Here is a 17,900-nt window from a genome sequence, read left to right as displayed (position 1 = left end):
GTTATCTTGTCCGACGCATCGCCTCGAGAAGCAATGACCGCTACCTGTGCATGCGGCGGCAGCCTAGCAGCCCACAAATCCAGCAATACCGTTTCGCCTAAAGCATTGCCTGCCACACGCTTCATCTCGTTGAACAATTGGCTGGGCTTTTGATCTCCTAACGGTAATTCTGATAGTACACGTTGGAGGCGGCGCTGTTGGCTATCGGCAAAATATTCGATCAATTTGCGTTTTATATACGAATATTTTTCACTTGCCGGTGTTCCATCGATAATGGAGCGCAACTCGGTTAGCTTGTTGGGCGGCACTTGCGCCATTACGATATTGTACCGACGTGCGTCATGCATGGAACTAATGCCCGATGCTGCAAACCAAAATTCCAACGAGAGGAAATAAGTCTCGATATTGGTATCCATCATGCTGGGCGGGTTTATTCTTGGCACTTTAACAGATTCGACGAACGGTTCCGCGTGCCCGCTGACACCTTCAGCGACAGGAGTTTTATTGTCTTCGGTTGCCATGTCACTTTTTGTAGATTTTTTATTCACAGGGTCGTCGGGTCACTTTCGTCGGGGTCACCACTTTAGCGTGTTCTTTTCTCACAAATTAATCGAACCGTTCGCGACGAAGTTTGAGATCGGAAAGAATCGAATTTTATTCCTACTTCCTAAATTACGCTAAGCACACTACTACATGTTTAAAGTTAAAATTCAATATTTCAATTCGTTTGATGTAACGCACATTTTTATAAAACCTACAGTGCTGTGCGCAATTGTAAGGCTGCCACATTTGTAACAACTCAACTTACTTTTTATTATTTTTCTCATTTTATTAAAAAAGTTAGTTAGTTATTAAAAATAAACTGAATGTCTTGCTAAAAGTGTAATAACGTTTAAAACCTGGCTTTAATAAACAGGAAGAATGTAAATAAGATAAAAGGTAAATACATACGAATAAACGTAGCATGAAAAATTAATCGTTCCGCTAAATTCACTCCATGACAGGTTCTGTTCATGGAGTTCCCCTTTCCAACCGCACCCCTCAGGAATGTAATCCACCAGGACATCCGACGCATATTACGCAAAACCCTTCCCTTCCGGTGTGTTCTTCCCATTAACGTCCCTTACCGGGGAGCCGTCTGACGAACAATGTCATCAACGTCACCGGTTCGACAGGGACAAGACCAAATCAATCCGACCGTTCTTCCACCCACCCAACCCCACCCGCTCCAGCGCCGACGGCCACGCTGGGTTAGATGTAGAAAATTTAATTATAATAATCCGCATATAAGATTATCTGTTAATTGAATTTCCATTTCCCGTGCGCAGCGTCGCGCACGGAACGAGCAAGCCGATCGAGCGAAGGCCGGGATTGGTTCAGACAATCATTACACGAGGACACATTTCCTACGAAGAAGGACACTCGCTTCGGCTTTCTCGGCTCGGTGGAAATGGCGAGCCAGAATCCTTCCAGAAAATCCATTGAGAATTTACCGCCCGAAAGGACCCACATCAGCATCAGCAGCCGGTTCCGGTAGGGCTTCTGCACTATGGCTTCCCGGGACCGCATTCACGAGCATCCATTCGATTGCCGTTGGTTACCGATCATCCTCAACGTCAGCGCCATCGCCATCACCATCATCGTCATCATCTTCAACGCCAACCCCCGAAACCGAACTGCGTGCAACGTCAATCAAAATGTGTCACAACAGATTTAAAGCGATATCGAAAATGTAAAAAGTGCTTCATTTGGTTAAATAAATTAATGTCACGTGGCCGACCGTGCGCCGTCCGGTCGCCATCCCTCCCCCTCGCACCCGCTTCGCAAATGATGGCTCCGTAATCTGCTGGGTGGGTTTCCCCTGCCATTGATTGAGTGAACTGACAGCCGCAAAATCTCACTTCCTGCCAGGCCTCGAGGCCTACTACGGTGGCACACGCGAGCCCCGTGTCACGACACGTCGGTCAGTCAGGCTAACCTCAAACGGTACGTACCGCGGGACGCGGAACGTGGACGCAAACTAATCCGCCTCTGCGTAGAGGCGATTCGAAATTAACTTCGTGCTCCACGTGTGCCTTATTAACTGACGATGATTATCGATTTCATTACATCGCATCTCGCACGGGGGGCGATGTACGGTCACACACCCACCTGGGTGGAAAAGTAGTTGGCATCTTTGGCAGAACGGATGGACGTGTAAGAGCATTAGCTCAATGAATATCGAGTTACGCAGTGACTTGCCAGCAGGGCATCGGCAGAACTCGTGCCAAAAACGGCTATCCTTCACCCCTTTGATTGGTACAAGAGGTGAACAAACTAGTGGAAAGATGATATCACGAAATGTAGTACTCAGGATTAGCTAACAATCTAGCGGTATTGAGCTTTCATAAATAAAAGAACAAATATTAAGTTACACTTATTCATCATGCAATTTCTATAAAATTCTAGGGAAATGTTAAAATTACAAAAGACATATACACCTTATACACTTAATTTTATCAAAGAGGACTGCAGTGAACATCGATACAATTCATCCTAAAATGATCGTTATTCATCTTAAAAGCTATAAAAAAGAAAAGAGTTATTAACATAACATAATGCCTTGTTTATAAGTATTTTTTCATACTTATACTACAAAAATAAGTTAAAAATCAACTGTTAAGCTAATTACATGAGTTTAATTTTGGTGCTGTTGTGCATAGTTTATCATCATTAAAATATCTTGGTGTTAAAAGAGTTCGGTAATTTGTAAGCGAATTAAAGATTAATATAAAACAGTTTCTCATTTTGAAAATTCTAAAATGAAAGCTATCTCACCTTTGGAGCTTTGTTCTACATATTTGACACAGAAAATTTTCTCAATAACCGACAATATGTTAATTTGTTGGGAGTTTTCTCGACTAGTTTACTCCATCAGCTTTTTCCAACTCGCACGCGCCATTCCCTTCCGAACACATGTTTTCCTGCATCGCGTGGCCAGTTGTCATTATCATCATTTTCTGCGTGATAATAAACACGCGCACACACACACACTTACAGGCCGAACACTCTGCGGGTCGTCGGTCGTCAAATGCAATCCTAGAAGCAGTCGGCTAACAGCGTCGTAACAGGAAGCGGATGATAATCACCATTAGGAAGCCATCGAACGTCGTCCGAGCGCGCTGATTACCTTTCGCGTCGATCCGACTGACTTCCGGCAAACGACGTCACACTGAACGTGTGTACGCACATTACCATCTTCCCGACTCATCCTCATCGAGCCGCAGGCTCAACCCTCCCGAGGCCACAGGAAGCGGCAGTTCATTCCTACATTCGGGCCTACAGCCTGAAACGGGTCTGATAAATGTGCGGATAATGAAATTCAATTTTTGCACCCAACCCGAAGGCGTCACCCTCCTGGCGAGTCATCCGGAGGGATTGGAATACAGCCATCGGGATACAATCATCCGTCAGGCGTCAGTTTTTCATCGGGCGGGCAGAAGCCGGCGTCATCGCGCAGCCGATGAAGTCTATCAAAAGTCTTGCGCCTGACACCGATGGCAACCGACATTCTCAGAGCCGTCGCTAACCGTCGGGGCGTTACCGTTGAAGTGCGTTTCGGCACGTGACGAGATTGTGGCGAAAATTTTACAACACCCACCCGGGTGCCCCACGGTCTGACGATGCTCGAGGGATGCTTCGGGACACGTCTTAGGGTTGGATTGCACGGCTACCGGGCCAACATGCCCTCGATGGTGAGTTTTACCACGGTTGTACAAACTCCATCTACCGGTAGATCTAAATTAATTTAAATTAAGTGTTATGTTAAGTGATTTTCTCCTATATTAGATTTTCACCAACTTATGCACAAGTTCTATATAAAAAATCTTTTTCTTTACATTCTTCTAAATGTTCTGCAGATTCGTTCATATATCTCTTTGATTTAATTCATAATAAAATCAATTGCTTTTATGTGTGTTTTTACAACTGACAGCAACAATGTGTGTATATATTTTTTTCAGTTCAAGTGACATGAGTATTAAATCGGTAATATTGGTTGCCCAACATGATTATCCTTGATCAGGATGCGATTAAGTTCATATAAAAACCATTTACCTACATTGTCACGCACGTTCCATTGACTAGCTGACGTTGGCTATTCCCAGAACTACCTACTGCTGGACTTTTCTAAACCTTGCTGCCATTTACCATTTCTGCGAATCAAAACGTCATGCAATCCTGTCCCTGTATGGCCATTTTCTAGCCCGAAGCAAGGCACGTGATGTACGCCGCTCTCAAAGCTGATTTTTTCACTTATTGTCGATTCGGTTCCTTCTTTTCCTCTCCAGTAAACGTACCGTCAATAACCTGTTAATCAACGGGATAAATTAATTAGATCCTACGGCCGATTTGTTCGTACACTCCGAGGACAAAAATAACAACTCGAACGATGATTTTATTTTCGAAAATTTCGTAAGTTGCAATTTGCGAAGCTTTACATTTTTATTTAACTCGCAGGAGTATTTTTTTAGAGATTTTAAAATTTTAATAAACAACAATCAGGTATAAAAAATCACTGACTGGCTTAACTGAAAACAGAAGTTGATCACTCATCGCTCATCGCCTCCAAAATCCAAAAAGCACGTTTATAAATGATCCGAATACATCCGTTTGCCTACTTCAACATACCACTGCTCTGCGGTAGCGCCATAGCAAATTCATACAGTAGATTAATTTCTCATTATTTTCAAAAACCTCACGGTTAAACACGTTTTCTATGAGGTTTGCAAAACCATACTCCACACGAAAGAACCGCACAGGTAGCCGCCAATCGTCAGTGGCCGATGAAAATGAGTGGAAAATAGTCTCGAGCTGACGACTCGAGGCAAAATGGCCAGGTGTACAGCCCTTCAAAAACTTTAAACTCAATTACATGATCATCACCGCTCGAGCGCTCCGGTCCGATGTCGCTCTACTAAATTTCCCTTTCGCATACATTCCCAAACCCTTCCTGGATTTAAAAAAGAAAAACAAACATCCTCTCCAGTGCACGTTCAACGAGTACTAATGGGAGTTTTGGAGTCCCATTTTAAATTACCATCGTCCGTGTAATGCTGCTGAATCGAGTGGCTTCAGATTTTTCTAGCTTGGCCCCAAACGATCTTGGTGTTGGTCCTGGTCAACGTCAAACGTCCGCATTGGGGTTGGACGGCTGGTGATTTAAAAAAAAACTGAACGTCAATTGGCCATGGTTGTCTTCGCTCTTGGCGACCCCCCAATCCGTCCGGAACCACCGGGAACCACCAACATGAGCAGGATGAAGGCTAGGAAGCATAATTTTTCAACAACCTATTTTAACCTGCCGTTTGTATCCTCCAGGCAAGGGTGGGAGGTTTTCTTTTCATTTTTGTTCCATGATATCCATCTGGAACGAGCAAAATACCGGACGAAATCAAGTCCAGTAAACCAGTAGAATTATTGCGTACTTAATAATTGTGCTGTTTTGCGTATTTTATGTCATGCCTTAGCAATATGCCACAGCATTGAGTCTCCTAAAAAACCACTTGTGATGGTAATTAAGCAGATAGGCTATTACGTTTATTCAAAAGCTATATTTGTATAGGCTTTCTTAAAGTAGTGAAATTATAGAATATTTCGGTAGGGTTTTTTAAACTTAAAAAAATGGTTTTAGAAATGCCGATGATACATTGCTTTCAAGCATGAACAAAATCTTTTGGAATTCTATTCATGAAAATTAAACATCGAATCTAAGAGCAGATTTTTGCACAAATTGACATTTTCCAAGTGGTCCGGTACCCAATTTCTATGAGTTATTCGAGGCAAATCAAAATGACCATGGTTGGCTTCCCAGATGACCGCTTCGGTCATCAAAAAGGTAAACTCAGCCATCCATCCCTTTTTTTCCGAGACGTGCATCATAAAAACGAGAATAATTCACAAATCAACCTACGCCTGCAACCATCGGAAACCGGGAACCAAACGAAACAGAAAAAAAAACATCTCTGGACAGGAAAAGTGAAATGTCACACAAATCTCGTCATCGTCTTCCTCAGCCGTCAATTTGCCGGCGTGCCGGCGTCCGTTTCGGTCGTCATTATTGCACTATCGCTCCGTTCCGTGTCATTACACATTTTTCACATCATCACGTCAGCAACGGGAGACATGGGACGGTCGTAAAGGATGCGCGAGTTCGGCCAAATCCTTGACGGATGCCTTGCCGGAGCCGTTGAGCACCATAACATCATCATTAGGCGATGTCGCGATGACAAGAAACCACATCGCTGGAGCTGGACATGGCCAGCGGTCCATTTTGAATGACGGAGGTAGAAGGGAAAAAAAGTACTTAATATTGGTGGGAATTTCTACATGCTTGCTATAAAAATAAAATAAAATGAATCCAGATATGTGTCTTCACAAACACATATTAGAACGTACGAGATACAGATCATAACGGAAGATATACATTAATTGTAGAAGATAAGAACTGTATAATTTAAAGTCAATTTCTTCGATAGTGCTTTGTACATTATAAAAAATAAAAAAAATTGTCTGCGCATGTCTTTTGTTAAAAATTTACTCAAGACGAAATGGACAGTAGCGAAAGGAATCCACTTTTCATTTACATCGTTTTTTTTCAGAAAGAAACTTAAATCTCACAAAACTATACTCAAGATACTGTTATGAAGGTAAAAATTCGAATCATATTTCTTAAAGTAAACATATAAACTTTAAAAAGAAACTTCATTCGTTCATTCTCTATGACTGAAAAATATAAAATAATGAAACGTTTTCTGGATTTATCAAAACCTTACAATAATGTGTTAAAGTTGCATAAATAAAGAGTAGTATAAGAACCATTTCTGATAAAACCATTTTCTTGCATCAATACCTTTTCCCACACTATCCACTCTTCCTAATCCTTTATGAATGTTCACACAACTGTTACCCAATGGTACATTTACCCTCAAGTAATTTTCCAGCGAGAAGCATTTCACGCAACACATCCAAAACCAAATTCACTTTTTTGTGTACCCTAATATGATGTCTCACTTCCCCAAACACCTGCGGCAACAATTTGATGCGGTTTATCAGCTCATTAAAATCAATTTGGAGGTGATTTAATTTTTCCGTCCCACCGGTCCATTTCTACCCACATCAACAAGGTAAGGGTAGGGAAAAAATATCGTCTTACAAACACACAAAACACACTTTGCAGTTGTTGTTTAGGGCTAAGATTTTCCTCCATCGTGGGTATCATCGGGACGCTGCTTGACAGCCTACATGTCCACCTTTCGCGCGGGACGAAGCCGACTGATCTGCGGCGGGTTTCCATGGTGGCCGCCGGGGCGAGTGGTAAATGTGTACGCCGGGCTCGGGTTTGATTGATTAGGCCCTAATGCCACGGCTCCGGTTCCGGAGCTCGCCGGTAACGACCGTCATAATTCGCAATAATTTATTCATGCATCCCTGCACACGATAAGCCGCTCGGCGTTTCCGTCCATCCGTTGCGACGCAGAGCTCAAGAACCGGCCCAGGGCTGCCACGGCCGGAAAAGCCGTCAATAACTGCCTACACACACACACAAGCATGCACACGAAGATACAAACACGACCCCGCAGAGGCAACGGAACCCCGGCCGCCGAACGACAATCTTTATTAGATATTATTACATTATTATGTTGTTCTCGGGCATGTAGCGAGCATATGCTGCCCGATCGGGACGAGGTGTTATGCTTCGACACCGCCGGTGCACCGCGCCGGAAAAGCCACCTACGAGCCCGCCCGAAGCCAACTACCCAACCAACCCTCCCTATCCACACGCAGCGGCTTTGGTTTTCCTTCCCTATTTTTCCTCCGATGGATTGCCGAATCGTTCGGATGGGTTACTGGCACTCACGCAACCCTCCCGAGCTAGCTCCCGAGAATTCCACCCCCCTGTGACGGAACCAGATTTTCCTCGATCGAAAGGGGTTGGAGGAAAAATTCAATTTTGCCCTCCCAAATCTCGCCGTCGGAGCGAGATTTTTAAGCGTTGGGAAGGAAAAAAGATTAGACACGGGAGAAACTCTCGCCGGCAGCGTCGTTCGGGCACACGTCTAACGGATTTTCCAACCCGATGAATCGACCGACGCTTAAGACAAACGGTGTGCACCTCAAGAACGGTTCTGGGAGATTGTAAGGGATTTCAGCTCCCACCGCCCGAAGGCACATCACGAAGGCAAACGGAAGAAGCTGTGCAAATCAGGCATAATTAGAAGTAAATAACAATCATTAGGAAACAATCCACAACTTCCAGCACCGTATGGTTCCGCAGCTAGCCGCAGGATTCCGAAATTATGGCCCAAAAGTTTACCGGCACAGGTCTGCCAGCGAGCGGAAATAGTTATGGCGAAAGTTATAATTAATTGTCCTTACACTTGGCTCGTGAGAGTTTGAAGAGAAAATAGATTTAGGTAGGAGATTTTGTTGAGATTTTGAAAAAGAAGAAAAAAACAGAGGAAAGAAATACCAGAATTAAGTGGCCAAATCTTTACCCTCGCTTGGCTTTTGATTTAAGAAAATGTTTTGTTCATTGTCTAAATGCTTTAATTGCTTAGTTTTTAAATATATTTTTTTAAATTAAATAAAAGAAAAACACCGTAAATAATGTTCTTCATTGTTAAAACCAATTTAATTGAAACAACTATTCCAGTTAAGTAAATTTAAACTCACTTATACATTCTACTTTATCCTTTTATTTTAAATTTAAATGTGTTTCATGTTAGTTAAGAAGTAGTTTATTTATTCAATTAGATGCGCGTGCATTAGAAAAGGAATTTGATACCGCCAAACACTTTAACCCTTACTCTTAAGTTCTTATCTACACGGCAATAGATCAGAGTTGCGCATTGGAAAAGTCTTTTAAAATGTCACCATACGCAGTTGATAATAACACGTCGATACCAATATTGATTCGATCCGAAGAAACCGAACGCACCATTAACAACTTCGCAAATCATGAAATATCACCCGATAAAACTGTAAAATAAAACACGCGACTTGCCTTTCCACCCTCGGTCGGCTATCCCGAGCTCTCTCTCTCTCTCTCTCTCTCTCTCAACCTCCAAAACGGCCACCGGAAGGGACACACTTTAAAACTACCCTTGGCGGAAACGCGCAAACAAGCACACCAAGCTGCTGCCAGTCTGGCTGGCGGAAAATTCAGGTTATCCGTCTGCCCATGTTTCGGTTTATCTAAATATTTGCTCACTCAATCAAACCAATCGTCTAAGAGGGTTTACACGCAACGTAAACCCGCGCCAGAACTTCCGGCACCGAAAGAAACAACGAAAAAAAACTACAAGATGTTGCGAAAGACGATCGTCGCCTCGAGAGGACCGTGGTGGATGTCCGAAATGGGACCAGGTCGGCCCACTCCTAGCCATCCCGAGCTTGCCAAAGAGCCGCACGGTGTCTAGAATCTGATTTATATTTACCTCTTTGCTGTTATCTAATACTTTAAAATGTTTCTTCTGCCCCGTGCCTCGCTCGTTGCAATCTTTCCCGCCAACCGCCACATCCTCCCGTTGGCGATTTGGATGATTTTTCCTTCCAATTTCCCAGCCCGATTTCCCAAGGGTGCCGTGCACGGAAGGATAAACGCCCGGCCCCTCTGCCCGACCCCGAGCGAGTGGACCGTTGACTTTTCGACTGCTTCCGGCCGCCTTGGGACGGTGAGACGGTGTTTAAAATGGTCTGCACACAACCGGGCTGCCAGAAACCCATTTTCCGGCGCGGTCGCGTCATTTTAAAAGCGACAGTGGCATGGGGTGTTCTTCTCTAGCAGGGAGGATGAGACGATGTATGCAGGCGGGACCGTGTGTCCGTGTTCGCGTGGCTTTATTTGTTGAACTTATCTTTATTGACAGTCATATTTCGTGAACTTCATCCCTGGGCGAGCGCGAAACGGCGGAAGGAAAGCTGATATGAACTGTAAATGGTTGGCCGGGCCAGGGAGCCATAATGTTGGTTTTATGTTAGTACGCGCAGTCGGTGGAAAAGGCCAACGAGAGTTCGTCACAATTTACAGTAAAAAAAGGAGTAAAGGAGGAAAACGGTCAACGGACAAACGAACTACTTAGCAGGATACTCACAGTTTGGAGAGAAAGAAGTCATGGGAACTTTGTAACATCTTATGCATCACAATGTGTGCTGGACTTTTATTAAGTTTGAATAATTATAACCAAACATAAAAAAATATAATTTTAATTATACGAATAACTAGTGTAAAAATACAAATAACTCAAAAGGCAAAAATGTAACGACGCAAAGTTTATCGGACGGAGCACAAAGAAACGTAAAAAAATACTCGTTTCCACGGCCAAACGCCCCACTATAAATACTTATAATAAAGCATAAATATGTATAGTGCTTTCATGCTGTAGCCAATATGTTTCGATGCACCTAACTTTCCCGATACACCGACGCTGAGCAGTGCAAGAGCAGCTCGCTTCCAAATTCCGGTTGAAAAGGATTGCCGGAACTATAAATTAACGATAACGCTTATGTTTAATTGGATACTTTACAACCGGGCGTTTTCCTCATCGTTGGGAGTCTTCGAAACGGCTGGCCCTCGAATGGTTCTCGGTGCGCGGAAACGATCGGAACCACCTCCATGGGGAATGGCAAGGGAAGGGAAGGTTCAAATCAATAATTCACTTTCCAAGCGTATACATAAATTAACCATCGTAACGAACGTAACGCAACGCGTACCATAACGCCAAAAAGGGTGAAGGGAGGGGGCACAATTTATTGCCTCAATTATGCTATCGGCACCGACTGCGGCATTCGGTGGTCAAATTCTTCACATTCCTCCAAGCACACACACATAGTGACACGCATACCAACTCGGTCGGCTCGAGAGAACCCCAAAGGATTCTCGTTCGGTTCTCCACCGATGATGGCCATTTCAATGCCAACGCGCGACTCGTTCGCGGCTCGACATAATAAATTAATGGGCACCGCTCGTTCAATTGCACATGCACTTGCAAAACGGCTAGGCAAGGTTGGGTGCTCCATGATAACCCCTAGCGCCCTGGCTGCGCCATTATTCCAAGGCTTCCCGCAACTGCAGTTGCTTTCACTTTCCCACCGAGGGCCTGCAAACTTCGACTGCATGCAAGTAATAACACACATGAGCTACATTGTTCAATACGCTTTCTTGTTTGCTCTTGCACTCTCTTTCTCTCTTTCTCTTTGTTTTTACCTTTCCTCCAGAACAACACACGGTTCCGCCGAAAGTCAACCTTCTAATTTATGAAGGACCCATGAAAACTATCGTAACGTCGTCCGTCGAGAAATGAACCATACGAAGCTGCCGAATCGCGTTTGAGTTAGTTTTCGGCACACCGGGAAGGGTAAACATCGTTCGGATTGAAATGCAGGAACCCTCTTTGCCCCTTCCCCCCCTTTGAACCCTTCCCCTCAATAAACCAAATGCTTATGGTGTTGCTTTTCCGGAACTTTCTGATGCACATACTTTTAGTGCGACGGGTCAGAGTTAGTCTATGTAGTCAAATAAATATTGGAGAAGTATTTTAAATGGTTATACTTTATGTTAAAACTGATGACAGTTTGCAAATATTGCTCACTATTCTTGAAGCGATAAATTTGATTTGACATGTTATTACAGATTTTATTCTAAATATTATTGGATTAAAACTTTCATTGGGAATAAATTTTATGAGACAAAACAATCTAAACGCATTACACGTGTTACATAATTGCACCGAAAGAAAATGAAAGAAAACATTTCATACTTGGAAATGGGAATGAATAGAACCATCATTAGGCATCCGTGCGATGCGACCATCATTAGCCTTATAATATAAAAGATATCTTAAAGTGGATATGCCACTGGTTATATTATAAGCATGCACCAAATAATTCATAGGAATCAACGACACTGCTCTAGCGTGAAGAGCAAATGACACTTCTTGGGGTGAATAATGCGGATGTATGCGGCTAATTAACGGAATTGGCAGAAATGCTCGTTTCAGCTCAATCGTTAAACAGCTGAATCGTTGTGTGTTGTATCATTCTTTGGCATTTTCTCTAGTGTTAGGTTTATTGGAACTCCTCACCATGTCATCATCCTTGGCAGCATCTTTGTAGGCAATCCTTTCGGCATCTTCATTCTAGCAGCAGACCATGCACAAGATATTCACTTCGTTACGCCATCGCCTACACCGGGGTCAACATGCCGAGCAGAAGACGAGTGTTCACACTTACCACGATTGTTAGATGTTATTCATATCAATTTTGTAATTATAATCTCTCGCTAACCTGCTCGGCGGGCAGCGGCATCCACCACGGGCGGCACTTATTAGTTCCGGGCCTACACCTGCTGCGAACCCTCGTCGAGTCTTGTTTTAACTTTTTTAATTCTTTTGTGGCCACAAATCAGCCACTTCAGCGCGCTGACTTTTGATCTAGCATTCCTGCACCCGCCTGCCGGGAAAGTTCTTTCCTCGACTAATTGGACACTTCAAAACGAGCTGCAATGTGAAGGACATACTTCTGCGCCATGGGTTAGCTCGTGCTCGCCGAGGTCGGAGATGCTTAATCCAAGAACTGTACCACTTAGGCCGTCAGGCTCCCCAACAGCATTAAAAGCCAATGTCGCTAAATTGCCGCCCTGTTAGAGCATTAATTATGTGCACTTTTCCCACCACGCACGTAAATTACCGTCGCATTCTTTACCAGCATCAAGAAATACAACTGTATGAAAAGAAACGGTCTTGAAATGGTTTATGCAACTGCAAAATCGTTCATGTACAAGTGACCGAACTAACACTAGATGCAAAATTGTAACCACAGCATTTCCATTAAGAACGAAAGAGAAACGACTTTTATGTTTACAACATTGTAAGAAAACCAAGTCAGTTTTTAAAGTTAAGTCAACAATAGTCTAATAATAAAATAAAAAGTTATAAAAGTAGTACTGTTTAAAAATAACAGTCTAAATAACTTTCATATTTAATTATCTATTGGAGTTATACACATTACGTACACTTTAATCTTACAAAATAAAGCTACTATTAAATTTAATTTTTATCTTATTACTTTCTGAAACATATGTTCAATCGTCAAACAGCAAATCAACCAGAAGACACCTTTCAATCAGGAAACAGCAATCAATTTTGGATTTATGGTATTCTATTTAATCAATGATGGAGGCGCCCAGTCTTTTGTTCCAACCAATTAGTTCGTTCGACCTATCGCTACTGTGTTTCAAGTATCATTAGTCAAATTACATGACAGTAAAAAAAACGTTTGAGAAAAGTGTGCAGCAGTTTCGTGTCCTATTTTGCTATGAAGAATTTCCTCATTATACCATCTGCTTAATATTCGTTTCTTCATATCAATCCAAGAGTTCAATCCAATTGGTGATCAATCCAATCATATCTTATAGAATCAAAGCATATCTTTATAGAATGACAACATACGAATATTTAAGTCAACAACCCAATGAATAACGAAGGATGAGTTTAATAAATTGTTGTGGAATAAATGTGATAACAAATCTTATATTTTATATATTTGATTCTGATCATGACAGATGAGGAAATCTTTTGTAATACGAATCATAACTCCGGAAAGATCAAGTACACACTTATCATTGTACTAATCTTCCTACGAGAATGAACTCTACCGTACATCTTGGCAAAGAGTAATTACCGCTTGTTAGCGCGTAGCAAAACCAGAACTCAATTAATCCACTTTCATGTCGTTCTATTTCAACACCTTCGCGTCGGGCTTGTTTCTTGACTACGGTGCACTTTCCTGCATCATTCCTTTGGAGCCTCCACACGGCATTTCGCACAGAAGCTAGGCAATGCATCGTTCTGGGCCAGAGACGCATTTCTCCCGCAAGACAGGCGAGCCATAATGAAACCGGGGTGTACTAAATGAGATCTCTTTCATCTTTTACATCCGACTGGCCATTGTTTCTGTATTGGCAGCCGGAAAGTTACGAGTGTGCACTTGCACTGCGCTGGAACGCCACGCCGAGTGGGTGCCCGGAAAGAATCAACTTGCATCATACGCTCTGTCACTTACGTGCATGCGCATGCGGGAGGCACAGCAAGGTTCGTGGGATGGGAGAGGAGTGGCCACCTTTCGCGAAAGATCCACTTGGCGGCAATCTTGTGTCCAATTAATATTTCATTTTCGTTGTGTGACTCCTGTGACACGCAACAAACTGTGAAGAAGTAATTTCATTCATATGCAACGTGCATAGATGCACTTAGGCTCACGAGTGGAAAGGTCTCTCGCGTTGATGTATTTTTTTGTTCTACAAAACCACAAATGAGGAACAGGGCACTAAACCTTAATGCAATGAAGAACTCTTATATTCTGTATGATAATGTTTGGATAAAAATATGAAAATTTTGTTAATAAACCATTATGGGAGTTTTATGGTATAATTATATGACCAGTAAAATTAACTCAAAGGAATATTAATTTCATATATTTCTATCGTCGTTTTGATCATATTTAGTAAACAGATTTAACCAATTAGATATACTAAAAAAGAAAAAAGGATCCAAGAAATTGTACATTATGTATGAGTATTTTTTTTGAATTAATCTCAATGAATCTTCCTGTACATAGATTCTAAAGAGACAACATCGTTTCCCACTCAGACCACATTGACATTGTTTTGGATTCAATCACCATGGCCAGAGGCCAAAAAGAGCACGGAAACCATTGCCGACAATCTGCAAAGCAGTTTTTTTTTTATGCTCTTACGAACCCCAGTTTATTTCAGCGATATGTTTGCCAACTCCTTCCGTACCGAAATACTTCGTTCCCTTGGGCCGGAGGGCACAAATTAGGAGCAGTGCGCTCGGAACCAAAACAAACACCTCCGCCACCAACATTGAAGAAGAAACATTGCTCGGGGCACTTGTCAGGACGCTTCCCAAAAACAAACCGAATCCAAGCCATTCCGATGCCGGGAGACATTAGGGAAAAGGTGGAAAAAAACATGGTAAACGCTTTCGCAATGTTCTGCCACTATGCCCCTAGAAAGCACCGAGGTACACGCACGGTCGCTTCCTTTTCTGCAACATTCCATCCATTAACCGAGCGGACTTGGACCTGTTTTACGTTTTTTTTTTTTTTTACCTAAGGCCCTAAACCGTTACCAAAGATGTTCCTTCCCATGGCCCACCGGTAAATCTGCTTAGTTACGCCTCGATGCAGATTGCCATTGCCAACATTCCATTGGCGCTGTTGTGCGAACTCGAAAGAAAAGTACTTAAATGAAATAATCAAAGCCAAACCTTTCGCCGCCGACCCAATATATACGGCTTCCCTAATGGAACCGGAATGTTTTCACACAGCGCAATCAACGCAAAGTGCCCTGCCACCCGGCTTACCTACGAAGCTACTCCGTTCGGTGAATCGCTTTCCGAAATTGCCATCTTTGGGAACTACGAACATGGCGAGCACGACATGCCTGCACACATGCCAGGACGTACGCGTATTTATTTGGATGTGCTAAACAGTAATCGTGTTATCATTTGCCAGCACCTTTATCACGATTGGCCCGAAAGTCCATTTTGCGGAAAGGGCAAGCGAGGAGAAAGGCAGCATTCAGTTTGTTATTTAATTTAAACAACCTTTCATACAGAATTTCTTTATGCTTGCAACGTTTTCTTTTTAAAACACAGGAAAGAAGCATGTATGTTTAGTCCGTATAGATATTTATAATCTCTTAATGTTTTTAAAAAATGTATACAAATGTAAATTTTAATTAGTTAACGATTGTGCTTGCAACCACTGATAGTTTTTACTATTCGAATCAAATTGGATTAATTTAAGCAATTTTGTTTAACTTCTACAGTTTTAACCACAATCGCAAAAGTGTTCCGTAGCTTTCATGAGGTTGCAATTGACTTTCCATGACCAAACAGAGAATTTAAACATTTTATTTTCGCAGTTATATTTTTATATATTTATTTTACAGTTTTATGTTTATTAATTTTGTATTGTTAATGTTTCTGATTGAGATCAAGGGGGGATTATCCTTTAAAATTCGGGATGTCCTTTAAGAATGCTTCGTGTTCTAAGCCGTTCGTTAATCGCCTCTTTAGCTCAACTTTGAGCCTGAAAAAGTTGAAAATCTACAGGTCTTTAAGAAAATTTCAAAAAATCCGGCACCGTCGTCATAAATCACGCAACTTTGACATGTAAATACTCCGGCCGTAAAATGCACGAGCAAAGTTCAGAATAACAAAAAAACCCAAGGCCGGAAAAGCCACATTTAAGGGTTTCCTTAACGGTGTAAACATTATCTACCGCGAGAGGGTCCTGTACGGTTACCTTCCACACGGAAGATATGTGTTGATACGTTGTTCCCTATCAGCAAACCAAGTTCTCGCGGATAATGCCGTGGGAAGCAGCTCATTTCTACACTTTTCCGCGCATACACCGGGGTAGGAATAAAGTAGTCAACCCGCGCCCAACCGACATCCGCTCCGGGAGACCCCATCGGGTGCCATTTCGCGACGATGGAAATAATGGTCGCTTTAGGAAACTATTTGCGGCTCCTTTCGGCTCCAGCAGCGCACTTTTGGTGCTTCCAACCCGATCCGCCATCCATCCTCCTCCAGCCGTGTGTGTGTCGACACACCTTACCCGGTTCGACAGGACGTAAAATTTGTACCGCATACTTCTTTGGTGGTTTAACCTGGCACGATTTTCGCCCAGGATCGGTTTGCGGAACCGGAAGCGGTAAATATGAAAATGCTTTCCTTTTTCGCGCCCCGGCACTACAAAGCCACACAAGCCGTGCGTGATCTTTGGGAAAAGTTTCACACTGCGGTGACGGAAGCGGATGGAAACGGAGGAAAAAAGGATAAGGAAGGATTGCAATGGATGTTTATCGTAATGCGAAAGCGTGTGAAAGTAGGAAATCCGGCCCCACTTGGCCAACGGCCGTGAGTTAACGTTCCGCTGCTCATTTTGTGCCATTTCGATGCCAACGGAGGATATTTTCTGCTTCATTATCACCTCAAACGCGACTTCAAACGAGACTGAACGGTATGTTAAAATTCACGTCAAGAAATTATCAACCCTGAATATTTATTACGGAAACATTGCAATATTTTCACAAAAACATCAACCCTTAAACTCTGATAACGTAAAGTAAACCTCGTTTAGCACAGTTTGTAGAGCAAAATACCTTCAGTCCAATCTGTTGCAAAACGTGTTTTTAAAATCGGCTTTAAGCTCAGTAATAACAATCTTATTTGCAGAACAAGGCATTCGTAAATGTTTATCTATTCGAAAAATAATCTTTTAAAGTGTAAATGTTTCCATATAAGTATCATATAACATAATCCATACCATATTTTACTGTATTTTAACCTTGCGTTAAAAAAACTCAGTCTTAAGTGGAAAGGAGATTTATGCAGCTTTTAAAAATTAGAATTGAATTAAATGCAATAAACCCGTGAACACTATAAGAATTGCCATCACAATATATTTAAAAAACCCATTGCAATACAATCTATCCTTAACACGAAGCAAGATGCCCAGGTGGTGAATAACAGATCAAATTCGAAAAACAAATTGTCACGAATGAAAATGCTGTTATTTTTAAAACGCACAAGAAGATTGCTGCCTTACGGCAACCGGCAGCTTCCACAATGTCCACGTGTAAAGTAGCATCTGCTCGGTAGCATAAATCAAATCATTCCCATTACCTCCCACAACAGCACAGCCGTGGCTTGCAACTCGTATGACCGGCGTATGACCCAAGAAGGAAGGGTCCGCGGTCCCGATTGGTGATCCATTGTTGTTAGCACATTCCAGACCAGCGAAAGGTAGCTGCACCTGGCCCATTAATC

Source organism: Anopheles ziemanni, chromosome 2 (genome assembly GCF_943734765.1).
Source record: "Anopheles ziemanni chromosome 2, idAnoZiCoDA_A2_x.2, whole genome shotgun sequence".
Classification (NCBI taxonomy): domain Eukaryota; kingdom Metazoa; phylum Arthropoda; class Insecta; order Diptera; family Culicidae; genus Anopheles; species Anopheles ziemanni.
Note: the sequence above shows the minus strand (reverse complement) of the source record.